Source organism: Pieris brassicae, chromosome 5 (assembly GCF_905147105.1).
Source record: "Pieris brassicae chromosome 5, ilPieBrab1.1, whole genome shotgun sequence".
In the NCBI taxonomy this organism is placed as follows: domain Eukaryota; kingdom Metazoa; phylum Arthropoda; class Insecta; order Lepidoptera; family Pieridae; genus Pieris; species Pieris brassicae.
Window position 1 is genome coordinate 12,233,506 of NC_059669.1, and position 21,834 is coordinate 12,255,339.

At 35.4% G+C, this 21,834-nt stretch overlaps 1 non-coding gene across 1 annotated transcript; it reads right to left on the reverse strand.

Annotated features, from left to right (window-relative positions):
* Positions 1–2,377: 2,377 nt before the first annotated feature.
* Trnar-ucg lies at positions 2,378–2,450 on the reverse strand. The gene has a single exon. It is a non-coding gene; the product is annotated as a tRNA-Arg (tRNA).
* Positions 2,451–21,834: the final 19,384 nt, after the last annotated feature.

A 21,834-nucleotide genomic window follows, 5' to 3' on the forward strand; every position in this document is an offset into this window, starting at 1 on the left:
TCGCACTTAAATAGCTACAGCAAAGAAATGCTGCCAACGTTAAAACACACACACACACGATGCCACAGGGATCAAACTTTTTATTATTATTACTATGTAGGTTGAGAAAATTGTAAATACTCTATATTTGATTTTTATGTTAAGGTATTAATAATACATCTGAATTTAAAAAATCTTCTAATAGACATGTAAATAAATAAAATAAAAAAATGATTTTTTTATTTTATTTATTTACACTAATTAACAACCAATGACAGTCAAACATAATTTAAGATTTGGAAAATATTATACGTAAGCAGCTATGATCTTAAATCCAGGTAAATAGTCCACCCTAACCTGAGCTTCCTGGTCACATTATTACGCTTATTTCGTCGACAATTTATATTAATGTTCAAGAGAGGCAGGTCAAGATCTCTGGACGAATAAATAATAAACCGCGACCCATGTATAGTTGGCCCGTTTGACATAACTTATTGCTATTTCTGTATCAAAAAACTGTGAGGGCATCTAAGTATCCAGTTTTTATTGTATTTATTCTATTTATTAAATACTGCTTGCGCGGCCCCTTAGATTTATATCTAACGTGAGCGCAATGGACTGCTAATCTACTTCTGAACTAAATTATTTGTTGGGCGTTTTGAAAAAGACAGTTGATTATTGACCTTGATGTATTTTTACAAGAGTCACACAGAGTATTTTATGAACGGCGACAAGTGGACTATGTGAGAGAAATTGTGTCCTAGTAAGGTTTTTATTCAAATCGATTGGTGACATCTTCTTGGAACAAATTACGTAGTAGATAAATTGTGATCTGATATCGTTATGCACAATATAAAATTATTTATTTTTAAGAATATTATTGCATTTCCCCCTTATCTCAGTATTCTCTGTTTAGTTATTATGGAATCGTTTTTACGCTCGTACTATATACAAGAGATCTGATAAATGGATGTAATATATACAATATTCATATTTACCTTATCCGCTGCATTATTCAACCTGAACACACTTATTAAACTAACGTTCAACCCAAATCCTATATAACCTAAGTTTAATTAGCTATTATAAACCCCTTATACATTTACATGCCAAATTAGACTCGATACCTTAGTAATAGGGTCTTAATTGGAAAAAACAAGACGCAACCTTCATTCGTTGATTGATGAGAGGTGTGACTAAGTGATTTTCCCTAATATCTTGTTCAAACAAAGTTAGTTTATTGATATTTTGCGTTATTGAAGTTTGGTGTTTGTATGGAACTTTGAAGGTTCATGGATTACCTGCCATTAAAGTTGAGAACACATTTATCTAAGATTTTAAGTGAACTTTAAGTTTAATCAAAAGAAAAAATCAATGGCGCTACCACCTTTTTTTAGGTCTGGGCTTCAGCTTACCGTATGTGATTCATGATTATTTGTTAATCTAATAGGCAAGTAAGTGATTAGAATTCTGTGACGCCGTCGACTTCTTGGGTCTAAGGTAAGCCGGTTTACTCATGATGTTTTCCTTCACCGTTCGAGCAAATGTTAAATGCGCACATAAAAGTCCATTGGTGGTGGTGGCGATCGAACCTGCGACCTCAAGGATGAGAGCCACACCCTGAAGCCACTAGACCAACACTGCTCTACAAATGTAATCATACCCCATCATTATTTTAAGTATTTTTTTTGTATTTAACGTCGATATCTAACGTCGAAGCAGAGTGGGTGCAGCTGTTTCAGAGCGCTTCTAAAGACTTGCCACAAACAACTATTTTGTGGCTCCAGCCAGATGAAGCATTTCAGTACCGATTCATTTTAGGAGTCTTTAAGAAAACAAATCCGTAAGCCTACAGTACTAACGTTACAGGAGTATGTATAGGGTGATAGCACATTCTTATAAATGACTTGTCAACTCGTTTGCCTCGGTCTTATAGTCCACAAAATACCTGCCTTATTATATGGTGTAATAGCCTTAACAACCATATTTCATGAGTACCACAAAGTTTTTTGCGAGTTCTTCTCGCCTTATGCCTTTTGACTTGGCTTTAAATTCAAATTTACAATCACCTGAGACTTGTTGATTTTCATTAGTTTTCTTTTTAAATTTCTAGAATTAATATATAATTTTTCTCCAAGAATCCTCCTATTTCTTTTAATGTGTTAAGTCCTCACAAATTCTATTTAAATGATGCAACTGCTTCGCTGAGTCCGTTGGTATCTATGATCATAGTTATATAGTGAATACGATGCCGAGCTTTAAAAAAACAAATTGTGCTTTACCTAATAGCGTATGTCGTATTAGAAAAAAAGTTGACGTTTTTCAGATCACGTCTCAATTATTCACTACTAATAGAATATATTAATGTACAAAAAATATAAAATACAAAAAGTCTATTCGACCGTGACAGGACTCGAACCTGCAATCTTCGGATCCGAAGTCCGACGCCTTATCCATTAGGCCACACGGTCTATATGAAGCAACCGAAAATACCAGTATACATTCAATCTTAAGTTAACTAGGCTTGATTAATCAAATCAAAAAATTCAATAAACTATACAGTAACCATAGGCTGAACTGGAACTACCGGAAAATATAAGTTAAAATCCCTTTTCCTCAAATTCATACTAAGTTCAGATATAATAATTTAATCTCGATCAAATTAAGTTACAAAACATCCCTCGTACATGGAACTCCTATCCTAAGCAAACAAAACTCTATTGAATCAAACGGTTCCAATAAAGATTTCAATAATATCTGTATATTGGGATGACACGTGCCAGCGTAATATTATGTATATGATAAAGTCCTTATTGGCTATGAAGTAGAAGATAGATAATATATATATGTATATACATAATAGAATTTAAAGTGGTAAATAAGCTATTCTAAGCTAAGCTAAGTGCTAAACTTATTGTTATGTAAACATTGTTCATGGTTGTTCTATTGGTAATTACCACCAGTCGATGCCGTTATTTTTAAATACTTACCCTCAATGGGTAAGTATTTAAAGATTGTGAAGATGGAGGATGTAAGATGGTAAAAAGATATTTTTAAACCGGTGTTTCCTGAGATAACACTATTAAACAAACCAATTCTTATCGCTGTATTAGGAAATATTACTACCAACAAAGAAAACTGATAGCACAGGTTTATTTTATTGTTCCCAGATTTTAATAATTAATAACGGATATTTTTGTAATTCTATTTAAACTTTTTTACTAAAAATATTTTTTTTGCATCAATAACACTTTTTCGTAAGGTGAAGAATAAATCTGGCTAGTCTTATACATAAAAATTTATATGCATCAGGCACACACAGATTATTACGAACTAGCTCTATTTATTAGAATTCACCACATTGTACCTAACGCAATATCTACAGTATGCATAGTGAAACAAAGAAAACTCACACAAAGATCGCCGTTACTTTCCGCCGACTTACGTGAAACTTAGCTGCGAGTTTTAGTCCAAATAATTATAAGTATGAGCGTTATATGTGTCCAATTCATTTATTCGATTAAATATTATTTGCACAGCATATTTTCACATTTTACAAAAAAAATATAAAGATATTTCTTTACAGAAATATTTTCATACGTCATCATGTATGCGTATCTGATACGGTATTACATTTAACTAAAATAACGCATACATTACGACTTACTCGAGAAATTAACCCAGTGTAAAGCATTTTTTTATAATTTGTATGAGAACGCGAACAGCACTTAATGAAGATGCAGATTTCAAATCATCATAACTCGACTCAAGTAAGATCAAAACTTGAACGCTCGATCCAAGTCGTTAAGCTGTTAAGTTTAATTAACATGCTGCACAGTATTCAACTTTGAGAATTTAGTAATCAAAGACCAACAGAAATTTACTTTGTACGATATTCTAGTTATTATCTATGTATCTAAAACTGGCCGAAAAAGCACGTGTCAGAGACAGGTACATATTTGGCAAAACGTATAAAAATATATAAAACATTTGACCATCAATCAATTGAGGTCAAAAACCGTTGTGCCTTGGGACATCCAAGATAATGATAAAGAAATAATTAGAACAATTTTCACAATTTTTTAAGACGCTTGGTGAATGACTTTTTCAATATTTACTAGAACCCCGTTAATCACTTTTCCGAGCTCGGAGTTGTTCCAGATAAAGTTTTTCTGATGCGGGCGGTATGGACAGCAGCGTTGAATTAACAAAAACATATTTTTACATTTTCATACAACTTTTCTCATACTTTCTTAAAGTTTGTTTATCAGACATAATTCACAGTATATTATAAACAATTTGCTCCCTTAATACAAGAGCCGAACTCGAATTTCGGGAAATTGAGATTTTAAACGTTAAGGGCTCATAATAAAATGATCCAGTGGTTAGCGCTAAGAAAGAAAGAAAAAAGACAATAATAACTCCGGTAAACATACTTGCGCCTCCCTCCCGCTACAACCCTTAAAAAACATAGATAACTTTTATTTATTTTTTGATTAATTCATATTTGATTCGATATGTAATATAATTTATATGTAGGTTTGTGTAATAGATTCCTAAATTGCCAAAATCGCGTAACAAGGAGTTATTCCTTATATAATGTCTGTCATATTTTTTGTTATGGGCCCAACATACATTATTTTTCGACCTTTGTATTACAGATGATGCTTATTGAAAGTGAAGCGTAGTCTACGTAATTTAAGGCTAAGATTCAAAGTCGAGACTTAGGTTGAGATTCCGAGACGTTATTGTAACACGGTCAAAGTCCGAACTAAGTCGAGTCGCGGCTAAGCTAAGTTTGCATAATCGTATTTAGAAATATTGTTCTTGTCCAACTTCGTGAAGTATATCTTCTATAATGTAGTGAAATGTAAATAATGAAACATTTCATTAGAACTTATTATTATCTGTATTTTTAATAAAATAATTGTCCGTTTTGGTAGCGCCAGATTCTTCTTAGTCTAGTTCATACGATTTTCAACACTTGGCGTAAACTAAAGTTTGACCTCGAGCGATTGTAAATACACATATGAATGTAAGTGATGTTCCGACATATTTGTCAATTACTACACAGAAGAGATTTAGTACTGTGACTGCCGTTGTAGTCACAGTACTAAGTCTCTTCTGTGAATTTCGCCTTAAGCGCTATTGTTTCGGTATGTAATATTTACCTACAAGTACCGTTACATACGGCATAGTTCTGTACTATTTATATATAATATTTTCACTTAAATCGCTCTGTCTTGATCAAAGTACAGGCAAAGTAAATAAATGTAAAAATCATCTATGTAGATAGATTTTTTCATATATTAATATTCTTCTCGCAATACAGCGAGGAAATGCTGCCAGCGTTAGAGGTACACTGCCACAGGGACAAAACTTTTTAAATTTATTTATTTTTAACTATTTTTATAATTAAGTTAGTTAGAGAGTTAAAAAATTGTAAATACTGTATACTTGATTGTAATCCATATTATTATTAAAATATACACATTATTTATAAAGTAATAAAACGCAAGATTTCTTTTACATATTGTGTATCATAATGACAAATTCCTCCTCTACGATCCACGATTATTTTTAATTTGTTCAGTATTTTAATTTTATATATTGTACATTTGAGTAATCTTCAGGAAACCCACTATTTGTTGTTTTTTGAGATTATCGCATACAGCGGCGCAGGGCTTCATTTTTAATGGTTTTATTGGTTCCTAATGATTTTGCTGCCCTGGATGTCAGATTTTTTGTGTAGTTTAATTTGTAAATTAACTCTCTGGGGAATCTGACGGGCCATTTGGATCAGACGTACTATGTGAGTGTAAATTTTAAACATTAGTATGAATTTAAAACTGTGAAAGCCGGGTCTTAGTATTTGCTGTTTGGATTATCAAATCAATATTCAGAGATGACTTTTATTTTAATGGAAAAGATAAATAGAGTTTAACATTTAAAATTAATATATTTCAACACATTTCATGTGATCCAGCGAAATATACAGAAATGCAACAGTTACAAATCGACCGATCGCTTGTTTGCACTACTAATTGGTGAAGTCTCGTTACGAAAGAACTTTTCAATGACTAGTGTTGACGTATCACAGATCGTTTTAATCAGTAGGACTAATTTTGATTTATTAATTTTAATATTTTGAAAATATACCTGCCTGCCCTTAATTACTTACAATTATTTCTTAATAAGTACAAAAAATCTAACAATGTACTGCAAAAAAACTCTTGTAGAGTTGCCTGGTATCATTCATTAGCGATAAGGTTGTTGTTGTTATCTGTTTGTTGCGCTTAGCCCTAACCTTTTGAGCATGGGGACTTCTTCTTTTTTAACTATTTTGTCGTGCGTCAAGTCAAACACTTTTAATAAAAATTTTAATTTATTTAATCACATTGGTAACTGTGGACTTGAACGGCAATATATATCGAAAAGAAGATGAAAAATTACATTTACTACCAGTTCCAAAAACGAGGCCGTAGCAGGCGAAAACTGACAAGAAAATCTTCGCCAGTGCTTCAATCGCAAGTATATTAGTGACATTATATATTTAAGATGGAAACCTGTATTTTATGGTGTCATATTTTTTATAACCTAATATATATGTCCGTTTACAAAAAAACCGAGCAACTTAAGGGCAGGAGAGTCTTTAAGACCCAAACCAATAGTTAAACTGTTTTCAGTGATCTGTGTTCAAAGAATAATCTTTTTGACACCCGTGAAATATTCCACTCAATTATTCTTTCACAGCATCTCCTGAATATTTTACCACTAAGGGTTGAAAACTGTACGAAAATAGATTCTTCTTTGAAGCCTATATAATTATAAAGTGAATTATTGTTCATTCGTGTAAAGTCTTTAACATTTTATTGCAATATCTACTATATATACGTACTGTATGTGTTACAGCAATTTAGCAATAAATTTTCATATTATTGGCGCAATTGCAATGCTCGAAGGAAAAATAGCGTCAGAAACCGGTTCGTTTAATACTCCAAAATAAACTAGGTATAGAACAGGTTCCACGAAGTACGGAAGTACGTCTCCTTACATCCGAGATGATCAGGGAAGCAGAAAAATAAATATATCGCGACTTATACAAAGGCTGCTGTCCTGACTGCGATAGACACTAGACTATAAAATAAAATAGGCTGTATTCGAGTGTTATAATGATTACATTAAGTTTATTTTATTATATTTAATAGTACACGACCTCCAACAGAGTAAAGGCTCCTCCAAATTCTTCCATTTGTCTCTCATCTTCACTACTTTATTTAAATCTTCCCCCGCTATCTATTTATTTCATCTACCCAGGTTTCTCGTCGGCGTCCACTATTTTTTCATTCCATGTCAGAGTACTTTTGACCCATCTATCATCACAAATGCGGTCCAATTGAACGGCCCATTTGCACTTTAACGTTTTTTGAGTGAAACTACAAATCAACGTAATATTTTATGTGCTGAATTTACATCTGCTAGTGATGTTAAATGTAGTGACTACTGGTAAAACCAAAAAATGAAAATGTGAATCACGCACAGATTGCTACTGTTAATACCTACATAATGCACAAAGGACAAATAGACCCTATTGTATCATACGAAAATGTATTTTTTTGCTGTAATAATACAATTATTATATTAATTTGTCATCTACGTCTAGCATTGCTAGATAGATGCATGCATAGATAAAAGTAATTTGATGCCTTAGGTAGGTTCTTATTAAGATGAAAGAAAAACGTTTTCCTTTAAAAAGATATCCAATTCTAAAAACACAAAAAATCAGCCATGCATATGAGTTTTTTACGTAAGAGTATCAGATTTATCAATGTACTTAAATTATTTAATCGCAAAGGGAGAATACAATTATAGGTCGGATTAAAGCAGCAGATAAAAATCTGAACTATTGTTTTATCCGAGACCAATGAGGTAAATCGAGTTTAATGCCAGGGATTCTAATACTCAATGGCGGCCTGGGAATTACAGGCTCATAAAAACAAATAAAAGATATAGTATGTTTAACTAATACAATAGTTAGTTAACCCTTTCTTTGGGAAATGCTATAACTCTTAGATATGCATGCAACAATGAAACGCTAAGCCAATCACTGTTCATACCAATTTAATAGAAAGTACAAAGCTTAAAAAACTAAAATGTGCCTAAGATATAAATAAAATCTGCAGAAATAAACGTTATATTTTTTTGTGAAATATTTATTTCTAGAAAATGTAATAATTGTACAAAAAAATCTGAATTCCCGAATTCCTTAGCCTAAACTTGGTAAACCTTAGAACATTCAATTTCACTCCGCGCTGAATCCAGCAAACTATAAATTTGAATTGGCTCCAACTTTGTGGACTCCCGCAAACTTAGAAACTTTCCAATTGCACGATGAGAACCATTGTGAACATTTACAAAATTATAAATATAAGTGGTAGTATGGAGCGTACCTAGTATATAATAAAAAAAAAAACGAAAGGATACATTCTAAAGTGTTAAACGATATTATTTCTGATTTGCATTGATTGGCCCTTTGCTACAGAAGAAATATAAAGATCTAGGCATATCTTTCTAAAGCAATAAATAAAAGAAACAATAGCCCTGCAACCTTGGGACTTAGCCTCAGATTTCGGTATGACCTATTTCGTTAGCATTTGCTTTTTTTAATAGGTAACTAGCGTTTTGTGTCTGAAACGCACGCATAAGGCATGCCGGTTTTCTCACGATGTCTTTCCTAATCCTACTAGCGAATGTTTAATTCGAGCATAGACCAAAAGATCGAATCGATTAATACATTACCAGGGGCTACATTACGACGATGAAGGTCGCATACTCAAGTCAGATCAAGGTAAAATTTACAATTAATGCGCAGACACATTTCTAAGTTTTACTTATATAATGACCATATTATTGTAGCCTTATTTAACGATCGACAAAAAAATAAACCTTTAGATTCAGAGTGGAAACAGTGGTAAGACGGAAAGCTCTCGTTTATGAATACCAACTTGGTAACTGTTATTTTCTCACACAAAACCACTCTATTTCTGATAAAAAAATATCTGTTTATCGATAATTTAAAACTAAAGATAGCATATCCCCATATAAGAGCTTTATGTTTTTATATTACTTTGGTCCTTCACTTTATGAAAAGTTAACAAATTCAGTCTCATCATTCAACGAGGCGGATTGTGCAATAAATAATGATTCGAATATGTCGTTCGTAAAAAAACAATAAGAATAATCGTGTCTGGTAAGTGAATATATGAAATATTTATTTCACTTTTATAATAACGATAAATGTTACATCATATTCTACTTAGAACACTTACTTATAGGAATAGGCCCTTAGAGTAGAAAGTCGCACGTTTAAATGTATGATATTGAGGATATCGTTTCGACTCAATTACGATTTGTGCGCATGGCTATTAGACAAACAGCATATTTAGGGGGCTCCATAAGCAGATGAATGCACCGATATCAACCAGTTTATGCAGCTAGGTTTCATGTCGATATTGAACTGCTATGAACGGCTTAAAACTGCACGCGGCTGATGACAATATAAGCTTCGAGATTAACGTATGGACGGAGTATGCATGAACGAATCGATATTTAATCCATGAATTTCGGTGCTTAGAGATATCTAACAGATTTAATGCGAAATTGTTTATTAAATGAATGATAGGCGTAATAATATTCTGTAACTAGATGCTTCTTCTACAAGTGACCCACTTAGAGTTAATTGGCTCTAAACACATGCTGCACCAAAAGGTTTGTAAGTGCGTAGCCGTTCTGTGAGGTTTAAGATCTATACTAATTATAGCTTAATAAGTAATTCTCATCAAAGCAATGTTACAAAGTTGCTTTGTTTTTCAAGATAAAAATAAAGAAGTCATGCAATATACTGCTGTACTGATGCTGGTGTCAGCTGCCATTGTCATTATATGTCACATACTATTTGATTGATACAACCGACTATTTGATAGTCTACAGTAATAGTATTTTCATAGTTATTACTATTTATGTCATTATGTCACAGAGCTTATAGATAAAAATCTTCAAAGTCAAATTAGTTGAAAACGGTTAATTATATGAGTTGCCAATGTGACTAGATCTTTAAATTAACCAATATTCAATGGTCGATAATAATAGTGATTCCATAGTCATCATTATTACTAAAAGTAATTTATTATCGATTTATCCGCATGTACTGTTTTTGGTTAAAGTTCAGTTGGTGCTTTCTCAGCTATTGTACAAGATCTCATTTGCTGTTTTGTTAACAATCGATTCCTGTCTCTGTCATCCTGTCGTTCGACAATATTCATATCACTCATTGTCAGCTGCCTGCCATTTACTCCTTCCTTTCTCCACGCATAAACCTTGTCCTTCTTGCGTCATTATTTAGGCGCTGCCCTCGTTCCTCGTTCCTTCTTGTCATTCTCGTCATTAATCTAACTTACACTCACTACACGTGATACACATTAAACATATCCATTAATCTAATTTAATATATTTGTTTACAACAGGTAAGGTATGATTTTATGTGAATTAATATGTTTTTGCACATAAGGAACAAGCAACCGGACTCTTTATAAGTGATCACTTTCCCCCATGGCCATACAACACTTATATATCAGAAGAGCAAAAATGGCCTGATGGCTTTTGGATGGAAACGTTCTGTAAACTTTTAAAATTTCATTAGATTTGAAAAATGTAGTGCAAAGTACAGTGTTGAGGAATGTTCAAAGTTTTATAAATATTTTCTTAGTTGTAACGTTGTATTTTCTATTCGAGAATATTCCCGGAGACAGTACAAGATGTCTGGACCTTGTTAGTTGTTATCGAGATAAAGGTTTGAAGGAGAGCTTTATCATGCCACGTGTAGAGGCACCATCGTTTACGAATACGTATTTATATATTTTATGATTATTATTTGGTCCTTGTTTTCTTTTCTAGAATCATAATGTAATATTTTTTTTCACTTTCAGAAAACCGGCGTAAAGTGATACAAAAGGTTCGCCTTCTTGTACTCGCGTTTCGTGCGGTGAGAAAGATTCCCGGAGCCCCCCCCCCCTCTACAAGAAATATGAAGGTGCAGAAGAATCAGAATCTACCCCAGGGGGGTACCACACGCGCTTGCGGTGGAGAATCCCCCTCTGGGCGTCCACCACCGGGACACTCAGCACCCGGTGGTGGACGCACAGGCTGCCCTTCGTATTCTGGGGGGGGGGAATTCTGCGCTCTTTAAAAAAAAAATAATCGGTCTCGGGGCAAACGGAGCAATCCAACAAAGGCACCCCCATCCATACTCGCCGTGGACTTCACAAATATTAGGGGGCTCAACTCCAACATCCACGCTGTCCACTATCATTTAGATACTGCGAAGCCGGCCTTGCTCTTTCTTACCGAGACTCAGATTTCCTCCCCGGCTGATACTTCTTACCTCTCCTACCCGGGGTACAAATTGGAAGATTCATTTGTGCCGCGGGCTGGAGTTTGCGCGTACGTCCGAGAGGATATCTGTTCTCGTCGCCTCGGGACGCTTGAAGGAAGGGACCTATCTAACCTCTGGCTGCGCGTAGACTGCGATGACCATCCGCGATTCTACGCATGCCTGTATAGGTCCCATAGCGGAAATAGCGGAAATACCGAAACTGACCGACTCATTGAGCACATCCAAATGGCTACAGATTCCCTGCTCGAAAGGATTCCTACCGCTGAAATCGTGATACTTGGCGATTTTAACGCCCACCATGCCGACTGGCTCGGCTCTGAAACCACCGATCACGCGGGAAGATCCTTTCACGACTTTGCTCTAGCCTACGACTTGACGCAAATGGTCCCTGCGATTACGCGAGTACCAGATGTGGATGGTCATAAAACTTCTTTGTTGGACCTTCTGCTGACTTCACATCCGGAGACCTACCAAGTTTCTGTTGACCCGCCATTGGGTTCATCAGATCATTGTGTGGTACGGAGCATTGTGCCGCTCACGCGCCCTTTACGGCCTAGCTTTGCGGGCTGTCGCCGTGTGTGGCACTATAAGTCAGCAGATTGGGACGGGATGCGGTCTTTTTTTGCATCCTACCCTTGGGGGCCCATTTGCTTTTCGTTGAGTACTCCGGATATCGTCGCTGACTCTGTCGCTGATGTGGTCCTGCAGGGCATGGAACTTTTTATTCCATTCTCTGCGGTGCCGGTCGGTGGCAAGTCCCAGCCTTGGTTTAGGCGTTCGTGCAAAGAGGCTTTGCGCCGTAAGCGTGAATGCTGGGCAGAAGCGGCGACATCCTGTGATGCGGCTATCGGCGAACGTAAAAAAGCATACAATTCAGCCTCTAGGTCCTTCAAACGGGAAATCGCTAAGGCAAAGTCAGAGCATATTGCCAGGTTTGGTGAGAAATTGGCCCACCTTCCTTCGGAAACTCGAGCCTTCTAGTCTCTTGCTAAAGCTGTCCAAGGGAATTTCTGTCAGCCCTCTATTCCACCACTGCATAGGGAGGATGACTCACTGGCCCATACTGCAAAAGAGAAGGCCGATCTTCTAGGCTGTCTCTTTGCGTCGAACTCAACTTTGGATGATCAGGGGAAGGAACCACCGACATTATTGCGGTGTGATACTACGATGCCTGAAGTTACATTCCGGCAACGTTTAAATAAATGTTTACGGATAGCAATCCGTAAACATTTATTTTCCCTGGACATCCATAAGTCGAGCGGGCCTGATGGCATCCCCCCAATTGTGCTGCGTACTTGTGGTCCTGAGTTGGCTCCGGTCCTAACGGGCCTTTTCCGGTACCTGTACTCCCTCAACACTGTTCCTAAGTGCTGGAAGACAGCTTTGATACATCCGATCCCTAAAAAAGGCGATCGCTCTGATCCGTCCAACTATCGCCCAATCGCAATAACCTCCTTGTTCTCCAAAATAATGGAAACCATTATTAACGGCCAGCTCTTGAGGTATCTAGAGGGCAGCCAGCTGATTAGCGATTCTCAGTACGGCTTTCGTCGTGGTCGCTCAGCTGGTGACCTCCTTGTATACCTTACACATAGGTGGGCAGAGGCAATTGAGTCCAAGGGGGAGGCGCTGGCGGTAAGTTTGGACATAGCGAAAGCCTTCGATCGGGTGTGGCACAGAGCACTGCTCTCGAAGCTTCCAGCCTATGGGCTCCCCGAGAAATTATGCAACTGGATTTCCAGCTTTCTCGCTGATCGGAGTATTAAGGTCGTCATCGACGGAGCATGCTCCGACCTTAAACCCGTCAATGCTGGTGTCCCACAAGGCTGTGTCCTATCCCCGACCCTGTTTATTCTGCATATTAATGATATGTTGCAACTTAGCAACCTTCATTGCTATGCGGACGACAGCACTGGGGATACTTTTTACACGGGCCGGGCAGGTATTTCTCGGGCTGTTGTTGATGAGTGCCGGAACAAACTTGTGTCTGAAGTCGAAACTCTTTTACGTGGAGTCTCGGACTGGGGTAGACTAAATCTAGTCCAATTTAACCCCAAGAAGACACAAGTATGCGCGTTTTCCGCTAAAAAAACTCCCTTTGTCGCTATTCCCCTCTTTGAAGGCACTCTCATTAAAGCCTCAGCTAACATCGGAATATTGGGCGTTGACATATCGAATAACGTCCAGTTTCGCGGTCATTTGGAAGGGAAGGCTAAATTAGCCTCCAAAAAGCTTGGTGTGCTCAGCAAGGCGAGACGGTACTTCACTCCGGGACACCGCTTGCAACTCTATAAAGCGCAAATTCGGCCCCACATGGAATACTGTTCTCACCTCTGGGCGGGAGCTCCCCAGTACCAGCACCTTCCACTAGACCGTATTCAACGAAGAGCGGTTCGAATCGTCGACGACCAATCACTTTCCGTGCGGCTTGATCCCTTGGCGTTGCGTCTCTACGCATGTTGGGTCCCTCTGCATCTTCTACCGCATTTACCATGGGGAGTGTTCAGAAGAGTTGTTCGGTCTAATACCCGCAGCTGAGTTTCATTATCGGACGTCAAGGCAAAATACAAAATACCATCCGTATCACCTCGACGTCCGTCGTTCCACAACTGAGCGTTTTCTAAGGCAGTTTTTGCCGCGCACCACCACTATGTGGAACCAGCTGCCCACTGAAGTATTTCCGAACCAATTCGACTTAGGGTCCTTCAAGAAAAGAGCGTACCAATTCTTGAAAGGCCGGCAACGCACTTGCGAGCCTTCTGGCAATGTGAGTGTCCATGGGCAGCGGTATCGCTTCACATCAGGTGAGCCTCTTGCCCGTTTGCCTGCTATTACATAAAAAAAAAATTCAATATCGACTTATCAAAATGAGTAAAATTTATTTATCCCTTGTGTATAAAACAAAATGTGTTCTATAAAATACAGTTGATTTTACAAAACGAGTGGCTCGATCCCTTGGCGTTGCGGGGTTTCTCTGCATATTCCTCCACATTTACCATTGAGAGTGTTCAAAGAAGGTGTTCGGATTAATGCTTGCAGCTGAGTTTCATAATCATCAGAATGTCAAACTACGTATAGGTGCCCACTGTTTTTATTTAAATATAATGGAAACGCAAACGAGCCTGCGGAACGCCCAAAAAGGGCAGTTATTGCAGCCCATAGACACCCATTTCTAGTGGGTGCGTTGCCGGCCTTTGAGGGTACCTACGCTCGAATTTTGAACAGTTAGAGGTCGTATCTCTCAGGGAAGACCCCTACCGGGAGTCGATTCCACAGTTCGATAGTTCGCAAAAGAAAATGCCTTGTAAAATGGACTGTAACATCAAGGTGATGTTGGTGAAATTTAGAATTAATACGGCTCATATTATGTAGTAATTCCAACCCATTTTAAGTAAGGGTCCTTCAAGAAAAGAGCTTACCAATTATTAAAAGGCCGGCAACGCACTTGCCTTCTGGCAATGGGCGGTGATTTTTTATTTAGTAAAGACACGAGAAGCAAAATCGTGTGTATCAGAAGTTACCATCTTTATTTATGTTTAAACGATTTCAGTGAAAAGAGGTCAGGAAAACATTCTCAGGTTATTTAGTCCACACAGGCACCAATGTTTGGGAAGAAGTTCAATAAACCATAGCCATTCTTTTGATGGTTTGTTTTATCGCATGACCTCTGAGATGCTTGTTTTCATTTGCTGAATGCATTTAAAAAACTAACGTCCGTATATTTACTCGGGTAGATTTCATGTATTTTCCTTGATTCTTTGCGACCACTTCAACAATTACCTAACTATGATTAAAACTGCACAAAATTCCGTTCGTTGTTAGTTACACCTCTGTTTTTTGTTTTTATATTTGTTGGTGTACAATATTTGTGGTGGTACATATCCACTGCACCCCCTTTGCCCCGCATATGCAATACCTGCATCCCTCTGACGCAACAGCATAAAAGAAAGCAGACAACAGACATCGAGAGCTTTGATCGGATACCTCATATCGGACCTGAAAATAGTAATAAGTCTAAAATATAGACATTTTTAATAAAGTTCTATAATTGTAATAGTTTGATTAAAGTTATTAAAATATATTTTGTGTTTTTTTGGATTCACACGCTGGTCTAATTGGGGTCACAATTTTTTTGCTTATTATACGCAGGCTCTCTAAATAATAACTATAACATACTATAAAAATCTTGAAATGAATATGCATTTCTCTAACATTTAAAAATACCCGTGGTTTCAAGATATATTCACCCTATGTGTCGTTATTTCTTTGTAAATTCCGTTAATCCGACAACGGTGGGGTTTTCTCGTATATTGTTCATTTCTTATTGTTTTAACTATGCTTTTGTTATTTTATATTGTTGTAAAAATTTAATTTACAATTTTTAATTCATGCTGTATCGTATTTTAATTATTTAACATTAAATCAGAGGCGCTACAACCTTTTTAGGTCTAGGCTTCAGATTACTGTATCTGTTTCAGGATTATTTGTAAATTTAATAGGCAAGTCACACGCCGTCAACTTTTTGGGTCTATGACAAGACGGTTACCTCCCGATGTTATCGTTCACCGTTCCAGCGAATGTTAAATGCGCATATAGAGAGAAAGTCTATTGGTGCACAACCGGGGATCGAAACCACTACAACTAGGATAACACTGATCCTTTATTTTATCCTTTAACAGAACATTACCTTAGCCATTTAGCACGCAACATTATTACTTTTTTTCCAATGGCAATTTTCGCAGAAGCAAAATTTTATACCAAAAATACAATATAAATCATGTAATTAATGGTTGACTGTCATTTGAATATTGGTTAATTCAATCGAAAACTTAATTACTTTCATGTAATTATAGCATCGATTCGTTACCGAAACATGTAAAGTATCAACAGTAATATGAAATTTCAGTGTAAAAAGAATTAGTTCACACAAAATAATTTTACGAAAAATAATGTATCAAAAGCTAACTATAGTAGCAAACTTCTAAACTTCTTTGCAAAGAAAGTGGTACATTCAGATTGATTAATCACACAATCATCCATATAAAAATAGATATGCAAATGTCAAAATAATTATCATAATGGCATAATATGAAAAGTACAAATTTTTATATTACTTTTAATAACTTTGTAACTATTATTACATAACTCTTAATTTATATTAAAAATATAACTGTAATATCTCTTTCTTTCAATGTAAGAAATGAACATACTTCAAAACATACTGACAACACAAATCATTTTTATCAACAAATAACTATTCTGGTCATAAATTCAACTTTAAAAGCTTCTTTCGATTTTGCAACATTTCTCATATTTTTTCGTGTTACTATAAAATATAGTTGCTTTAGTTACATTGTTTTTTTTACTTAAAGATAAAATTAAAAAAAGAGACTTTAATAAATATATAATGTAATATTAAATATTTAAATGTGATGCATTTAAAAAAAATGCATTTTCAATTGTAACAGAACTTATGGCTGGACTAGGTACTTTAAGATTACCGAAGAGATGTCGTTGTAATAATTATATATCACAAAGTACAGGCGAGAAGGAAAGCCCCTTGGTGTGTTCGCAACATAACATTTATCCATATTGGTTCTCCATAATTTACTTAATCAACATCGTTAGCAAGATCTTAGTACATCGAGAGAAGCCCTATAAAGGATCTCATCAGATAGTATTACACACTTCGCAGGCTAAGTACGAGTGGGCTTATACCTCTTAAATGTTTTGTTTTACTGGTATATTAGTAAACTATTCATTTCATTCGCAGAGTGACTTCACATTAGCAATTGCGTATCTTATATATTAAATATTTTATTATTTTCGACATTATCGAATTGGTACTTTAAAGATAGTGTATTTATTTTTGTGAAAAAAATTATAATATTCACCTGTACTTGTGTAGACTTCGTGCTATCCTTAATCGTTAAATAAAAGTTATATCCATATTTATAGATTTTCATTTTATTTATTAATTTTAGCTACTTTGCACATCAGTTTTAATTAAACTTTCCTCTAAAAGTCTGTTGATTTGAATAGTCGCACTAACCTTGCAGAGGATCTCGTCTTGTCGGTAAGAAGCCTATGCTGGCTGGGTGGTGTGGACAATGGATATCGTATTGCCAGCTAATGAAGGACGAGAATTTTGTATACGAATTTCTACATTGTATGAAGCTTAGTCTCCCTCCATGGGCTGTATGTTTTCTTTTAAGTTATGCTCTCCTAATTTTTATTATATTAATAAATTTTCCATGCGAATGAAATCGATAAGTGGCGATATCGGGACAATTGTGGTGGGGATGAAATAATACTCTACACACGTCAATTAGGGTACTATTTGGCTATACACTTGGTGATCTAGCGTGTTCCCCACCACATACCTGATAGTACCTTTGATGGGCCATCTGTAGACGCTTTAACTCAAAAATAGTTATCATTTAGCCAATATGTTATTAAAAACAAATGAAATGTTATTTTAGAAATAACTTGGATTCATTTTCTTCCTTACAGGAACATCAAGATCTCAAATACATTGAGAACCACGTAGTACATTAATTGCGATTCGGATATCCTATGTTCTGCTAATTGTTACAGTACCCATGTCTCGGTAATCCGGGAATTACTCGCTCGGCCCCTTATTACGTAATTTTAACGCTGCAATTAAATGCGTGATTATCAAAAATATCTTTAATGGCATGGGGGTGAAAAGAAAATTCTATTTTAAACCAAAATTGAGTAATTTAATCTTTGTTATATATTAATAATACTAACTCTCCGATCTCAAATGTTTCTTTAATAAATTTGTTTGAATTAATCAGAACCTGCCTGTCCAACAATACAGGCGAAGTCTGTATTATATCTCTTGACAGACGGTCCAATGTTTGGCTAGAGGTACAGGACCGAACAAATTATGGAAATGAACATTACAGAAACTAACTTCAAAGAAATAATGTTGAAAGCTTTCTTAAGAGAAAATGTTCTAAAATTTGCTGTAATAAAAGTTGTTAACAGAAATAAGTAGTCATTAATCAGACTAATTACAAATGGAAATAAGTTTTCTTCTTTCAACGAACTAACAACAAACTTTGACTAATATTCACTAAATATCTTAGACATCTTGTCAACCTGTCCTATGCTGATACAGAAAGTAATCTTAGTGTGCAAAAACAGTTCGATTATAAATTGTGTAAAAAGTTTAGAAATTATTGTCAAGTACAGTTAAAATGTCAAAAGCAAGAGACCCACAACACAGGGAATCCTAGTTTGGGGGCCAGTGCACTTTATTTTACCTCAACATCCTTTTATTGTGTATAATAAACATTTTTCTTTCTTTCTTCCTTTTTGGTAAAGTCCAGTCAAAAAAGGACCAGGCAGCCTTAAAATTGTTAGGTTTAGAATAAAATCATTATATATAAATAATTATATAATTCAACGTTATTCGATACTGTATGACGATATCAATCTCAATTATACTAAATATACAGACCAATTATCAATATCTCACCGTACGTAGGCATGAAGGAAAGTTATTGAGTTACACATAAAGTGATATCATACATCGGATATACATCATCGTGATAAACATGACTTATTACATATAAATAGCATTATGTAACAATAATGCCTTTATTTAACATTCAAAATATCGTGAGAAAACCGAATTGCTTAGAGCAAAAAAGTCGACGGCATGTGTCAGGTACAGGGACAAACGCCGTGCATCGAGTGTGCCTATAACACTGACAAATGATTATGAAATGAACTGAGACCCAGACCTAAAAAGGTTGTAGCAGGTTGCCGTTGTAAAATATAGGAAGTATATAAGAGATTTATGATAGTGTGATGTGATTAGAGCATGTATTAGTGTATTATGTAGTATTAACATATTACCTATTAAAGAACCTTCTATGAAATCACCGAGCAAGTTAACTATTTGTTTTGAGTATACGGACGTCTTATAACTAAGTTTATCTGCCCGGTCTTCGCTCTCTAAATCGTGTTACTTATTACACGCTCTACAATGCTAAATGCACTTCATTTATAAAACAAATTGCAGTTGCCATTTCTCCCGATAATATTATTTAAAAAAAGGCAGTTTTTCATCATTATAGGTTAATAAGTCGTCACATCCTATAAAAATTACTATGATAAAAACCTACGGTGGTATTCAAATCCGAAAGTTTCCACTTTGAATTTTACACCTAGACCTTAGGTACAAAATCCCAATTTAGCGGAAATATCGGCTACTACGAGCAAAGAACCGGAAGTACAACTTTATATTTTAAAAAGTTCCATTAGAAAAAGTGACCAACCGCAAAGTTTTAATTTTATACCCAACTTTGAAATAACTATTCTCCGTTAATGTAAGAAAACTTTGAGCGAATCAAAACTGCTAAGGTAAGGTAAAGTTACCTGGACTTTTCGCATAATTGTCTAACAGGAGTCAATCTTGTTGTTAAAAAAGTTTGAAGGGAAAAGTTGTATTCAATAATATGAAACATTCAAACTGTCTAATGGCGGTACCTAGACTCGACTAAACATATCTGTAACTGAATTTACTGTAATTAAATATAATTTTACGGCTAATCTATTTTAATTAAATAAATCAGTGAACCTTTTTAGTTCTGGCCTTCAGATGTCGGAATTAGTTTCATGATCATTTGTCAATATAATAGGCAAGTAAGTCATCAGCTTCTATGCCTGACATACGCCGTCACCTTACGATGTTTTCCTTCTCCGTTAGAGCGAATGCTAAATGCGCACATATAAACAAAAGTCCATTGGTGTAGCCGCGGATCGAACCTACTTCCTAAGGCATGATAGTCGCGCCCTGAAGCAAATAGGCCAACACTCCTCGGCTAATCTATATACCGATTCTTATAATTGCATAAATTATAAAATCATCCTTTCTTCAATAGGGCTTTGATATTGCTACATATGCACAACATATAATAATTTTAAATTGGATTTCAATCCCAAAATAAATTTAATTTAATATCCGCAAAAATACTTTAGCATTAATAAAATGCATTTATTACTATTGGCCAACCTGTTGTACCCGGAGGTTCAGAGTTTTACTTCTGGAGATATCAATATTTTATTCGTACACAGAAAATTAAAAGCCTCTAATATACATATTTGAGAGCACCTAGATTTCCAACAACATTACTAAAATCTGAATAATCTTCAAAATTTCATTCGACATACCTCTCATTTGTCTAGTCGATTAATGTAGAACAAATGATGAATCGACAGACGGAACTTCCCCGAAGAGTAATAACAATAAATTGCTGAACGCATTTTAAATTCAATTTAAGGTGCCTTTTATTTATTGTAATGTTTCGAAGTTTCGAAGAAATTTCTATTGTATTTTCCTCATATTTTAAAATATTGTGATATTTTACTCAAATATGGAGGAAAAAATAAATACTTTTTTTTTGGAAGTTAACGAACAGCATTATTATTCCAGTGACCCATATAATTAAATGCCACCCAAGAATAAGTGCTTGGCCGGCCTTTGAGGATTATACTACCCGATCAAAACAGAAGGTTCGTATACCGATAGTTATAGGCACAACAGGAACAGCAACGAAAAGTATAACTAAACGCAATAAACAGGCTGCCATAGACACCTTAACTAATAAAGTGCTTTGAGATACAGTGTTTCTAAATCAACCCTGATGACGAATAATACATAGACTACAAGAAATTTAAAAAATAACTATGGGGACGTGAGTGTGTTTTTTCTTGAAAGGCCGTTTGTGGCATTGACGTTGCCACAGCTGTACGCCGTGAAGGTTTTAATAAATAATGCAAGAAGATAAATAAATTCAAACTAAACAAAATAACTTTATTCATATAGGTAAACAAGTACACTTATGAACGTCAAAAAAGAAGTTAAATTAATTGTAAATTTACATTTACTACCAGTTCGCAAGTCAAGGGCAAAAAGAACTGGCAAGAAACTTTGCTGCTGTGTTTGAACTGGAGAAAATCAATCCCAAGGATTGGGATGGATTGGGATCATTTAAATATTCGGAGAATTTATAAAAAGCTTTATTTATTAATTAACGTTTAATGAGGGCTTTGAATTAAGTTGTAAAAACTAATAAAATTTCCATATAAGGAGTGGTTTATCTTCTGGAGCCTGGTTGGTCGTACACTCAAATTAGTTCTGTTTCGAGTATTATACTGGTAAATGTCACTATTTGCTTTAAAATCTTTTATTTTTTTTGTACATATAACAAGGCTCCAAGAATATATTGACCAGATTCATAATATTTAATTCCGTAAACTTATTCCGAAAACGAAATAAATACGCCGAACAGCACAAACATGGATTGAACCTTTGCAGCAGCACCCCACAGTAGAATGCCGTAGGACATAACGCAGTGAAAGTAGCA